Consider the following 4639-nt stretch of genomic DNA (forward strand, 5'->3'; position numbering starts at 1 on the left):
ACCAGAATAGCAAACTGCATGGAACTCTGACAATCAAGGTGTTAAAGAAAAATTGATCCATACTGGTGCATCTAGACAAAGAAATATGGCTCAAATGAAAGAATAGATCAAAACTCCAGGAAAAGAGCTAAGTGACAACGTGATAGACAACCTATCTGTGGCAGAGTTCAAAACACTGGGAATCAGGATGCTCATAGAATTGATTGAGCTTGGTCACAAAATAAAGAAAGAAATGAAGGCTATGCAAAGTGAAATAAAGCAAAATATACAATGAACCAACAGTGAAGGGAAGGAAACCAGGATTCAAATCAATGACTTGGAACAAAAGGAAGAAATAAACATCTACCTGGAATAGAATGAAGAAACAAACAAAAGAAATGAGGAGAGGCTTAGGAACCTCCGGGACAACTTTAAACATTCCAAAATCTGAATCACAGTGGTGCCAGAAGGAGAATAGGCAGAACAAGAAATGGAAAACTTATTTGAACAAATAATGAAGAAGAATGTAGGGTAAGTAGAGGCAGTATGCTTCCTAACCCAGGTGTCTGGGTAGCTAAGGGGAGTCATGTTCCCATAGCCTTGGAGGGGCCTGATAACTAGTGTTCTCATAGTCTTGAGACTGGGTCCGATACACTGTTCCCATAGCATGAAGTGGGCTTGCATGCAGAGAATTATATTATGTTATATAATTTTTGACATCTTGCTGGCTTTGTTCCCCTCTAGTATGTAAATAGGTAGGGACTCCCTGCTAGGGGCAATGATGTTGAGAGACACACAAGGGGAGAGGTGCCACGATTGGGTGCCATGCTGGGGAGAAAGGGCCATGACATGGGACATGCACATGGACACACTTGCAGCATGAATATTCTTCCAACTGCATGAATACCATGAACCTGCCTGGCCTTGAAGGGTAGCAACACAAAGAACTTCCCCAATCTGGCAAAGGAAATAGACTTCCAGGAAGTCCAAGAAGCTCAGAGTCCCAAAGAAGTTGGACCCAAGGAAGCACACACCAAGATACATCATAGTCACATTACCCAAAATTAAAAATAAGGAGAGAATCTTAAAAGCAAAAAGAGACAAGTAGACAATGATCTACAAAGGAGTGCCCATAAGACGATCAGCTGTTTTCTCATAAGAAACCTTGTTGGCAATAAGGGGCTAAAAGAAATATTCCAAGTCATGAAAGGCAAGGACCTACATCCAGAATTACTCTATCCAGCAAAGCTATCATTTAGAATAAAAGGGCAGATAAAATGCTTCCCAGATAAGGTAAAGTTAAAGGAGTTCATCATCACCAAGCCCTTATTATATGAAATGTTAAAGGGACTTACCTAAGAAATAGAAGAAGATCAAAAACTATGAACAGTAAAATGACAATAAACTCACAATTATCAACAATTGAATCTAAAAAACAAAAACAAAAACAAAAGCTAAGCAAACAACTAGAACAGGAAGAGGATCACAGAAATGGAAATCATGTGGAGGGTCATCAGTGGGGAGGGGGATGGAGACAATGGGGGGAAGTACATAATAGATAGGCACAAAATAGACAGGAGGAGGTTAGGAATAGTCTAGGAAATGGAAAAGCCAAAAGTTATATGTACAACCCATGGACATGAACTAAGGAGGGGAGGATGCAGGAGGGTGAGGGGAATGCAGGGAGGAGGGGGATAAAAGGGATAAAAAATTGGGACAACTGTAGTAGCATAATCAATAAAATATACTAAAAAAAAAGAAATAAGAAAGATCTCAAGTAACCTAACTTTATATACCTCATATAACTAGAAAGAGAAGAAACAAAGCCCAAAGTTACTGAAAGGAAAGAAATAAAGATCAGAGCAGAAGTAAGTAAAATAGAGACTAAAGAAAGCTTTAAAGATCAATGAAACTAAGAGCTGCTCTTATGAACATATTTATAAAACTGACAAACTTTTTGCTAAACTCACTAAGAAATGGAAAAAGAGAAGATTCAAGTAAATTAAATCAGAAATTTAAGAGGAACTCTTTCTCTTCCAGTCCCAGGTGCTTTGAGAGCTGCAGGCTTGGGTGTAGAGATGGCCAAGTCCAAGAACCACATCATGCACAACCAGTCCAAAAAAATGGCACAAAAATGGCATCAAGAAACCCCAATCACAAAGATACAAATCTCTGAAGGGGTAGACCCCAAGTTCCTGAGGAAAATGCACTTTGCCAAGAAGCACAAGAAGAACCTGAAGAAGATGCAGGCCAACGCCACCAAGGCCATGAGTGCACATGATGAGGCTATCAAGACCCTGGTCAAGATCAAGAAGGTCAAGACAAAGATCCCAAAGGCAGCAGCCACAAGCTCAGTCAACTTGTTTACACTGATAACCCCAAGTTCAAGAAAAGAACTCATGTTCACATCATCAAGGGTCTCCATCTCTGCCCACCAAAGGCCAAGGCCAAGGCCCAAACCAAGCTCCAGGCTGCAGATGCAGCTTCAGCTCAGGCTTTGGCTCAGGTTCCAGCTCAGGCTCAGTCTCAGGCTCCCAAAGGTACCCAGGCCCCTTTCAAAGGCTCCACAGTAGAGGCCTCTGTCTGCTGACATGAGGAGAGAAATGCTGGTGTGCCCCTGGGGCTGGGGTCCTCCTGTGGTGTTTGTGCAAATCAACCTGAGGCAGGGTCTGTCCATCAAAAAAAAAGTTAAGAGGAGACATTACACTTGATAACACAAAAATACTAAGAATTATAAGAGACCACTGTGAACAATTATATGCAAACAAATCATAACTTACAGGAAATGGATAAATTCCTAGAAGCATACAACCTAGAAAGACTGAATCATAAAGAAATAGAAAATATGAACAGACCAACTACTAGTAAAGATATTTAATCAGTCATCATAAACCTCCCAGAATGGGAGCATATATCTGCAAATCATACATCTGATAAGGGATTCATATCTAGAATATATAAAGAGCTCCTAGAAATCAACAATAAATCAAATAACCTAATTTAAAAATAAGCAAAAATCTTGAATAGGCATTTCTCCAAAGATGATGTATAAATGGCCAACAAATGTATAAAAATATGCTCAATATCATTACTTATCAGAGAAATGCAGATTAAAACCACAGTGAGATACCACATCACATCCATTAAGGTGGTTAGAAAAACAGAAAATAACAAGTATTTATGAGGATGTGGAGAAATTGGAACCATCATGCACTGTTGGTGGCATTGTAACATGGTGCAGCTGTTATAGAACAAAGACAGAGTTTTGGCTGTCTGTTGCCACAAAAAGCCAAACTCATGAGGCAGCTGTTGGTGCAAAAAGTAAAGAAGTTTATTTAGGTACCAGAACCTGAGAGGATGGTGGATTACCATGTCAAAGACCATCTCCATCCTCCTGCTAAAGTCTGTAGTTCTTATCTAGATAGAGAGGGAAGAGCTTTTTTCCTAATCCAATTATTTTCTAGCTTTTGACACTCAGTGCTCTATCCATTCATCTTTCTAGCTTTGGGACTTGGGCACTAACCATCTACATTTTTAGCTTGCATTGCTGGGGCTCCATCCATACATATCTCTAGCTTTGGGCACCCTTAGTGTAAGAATCTTCCTATGCCTCCATCTTGACCAGCAGGTGGAGACTCCCCTGGTGTCCCATCAGACTGTTTTATGCTGACACAACCACTATGGAAGTTCCTCAAAAAATTGAAATAAGAATACCATATGATTCAGCAGTCCCACTTCAGAGTATTTACCCAAAAGAATTGAAAGCAGGACTCAAAGAGATATTTGCCCGCTCATGTTCATAGTAGCATTACTCACAATAGCCATAGGATGTAGGCAACCCAAATGTCTGACAGATGAATGGATAAACAAAATTTAGTACATACATACAGTGGAGTGTTATTCTACCTTAAAAATGAGGAAATATTGTCACATGTGATGGTATGGATGAACCTGAAGGATATTATTCTAAGTGAAATAAGCCAGACACAAAAAAACCTAAACACTATAATTTCACTTATAAGAGTCATTAAAATAGTCAAATTCATAGAAACAGAAAGTAGAATAGTGGTTGTTAGGGACTGGAAGGAGATGGAAAGGGAGTTTGTTTAACAAATATAAAGTTTCAGTTTTACAAGATGAAAAAGTTCTGGAGATCTGTTTTATGATGTGAATATATTTAACACTATTGAAACTGTACGCTTATGATGGTTAAGATAATACATTTTATACTATGTTTTTTAAATCACAATTTAAAAAACAAAGTGGAAGAGGAACGCATAAAAGTCAGAAGTACAGTAATGCTGAATGAGAAAGTGCTAAATAACAAAGTATCTCCTGGCCACTGCTGGCTCTGCAGGTGGATGGGGCATAGGAGCAGATAGACAGGAGAAGCTGGCCTCTGGGGCTTCCTAGAGACCAGAAGTGGACACTGAACTGTAGAGCTGAGAACATGTGTCTCACTGCCATCAACTCAAAAACTTCTATTGGGCTCCCCTTGTATGTCAGACAGTGTATTAGGTGTTGGGGTAAAACATTTTTCCTGACCTTCAAAAAACATAATGTCATATCCAGCTCAGGCTTCTATAACAAATACCACAAGCATAGGGCTTAAACAGCAGATATTGCTTCTCACAGTTCTTGAGGATGAGAAGTCCAAAAT

At 39.4% G+C, this 4639-nt stretch overlaps 1 pseudogene; it reads left to right on the plus strand.

Moving 5' to 3' along the window:
- The first annotated feature begins 2045 nt into the window (after positions 1-2045).
- LOC123822698 lies at positions 2046-2569 on the plus strand (annotated as a pseudogene).
- Positions 2570-4639: the final 2070 nt, after the last annotated feature.

Source organism: Phyllostomus hastatus, unplaced genomic scaffold (assembly GCF_019186645.2).
Source record: "Phyllostomus hastatus isolate PE091 unplaced genomic scaffold, TTU_PhHast_1.1 phas_contig_41, whole genome shotgun sequence".
In the NCBI taxonomy this organism is placed as follows: domain Eukaryota; kingdom Metazoa; phylum Chordata; class Mammalia; order Chiroptera; family Phyllostomidae; genus Phyllostomus; species Phyllostomus hastatus.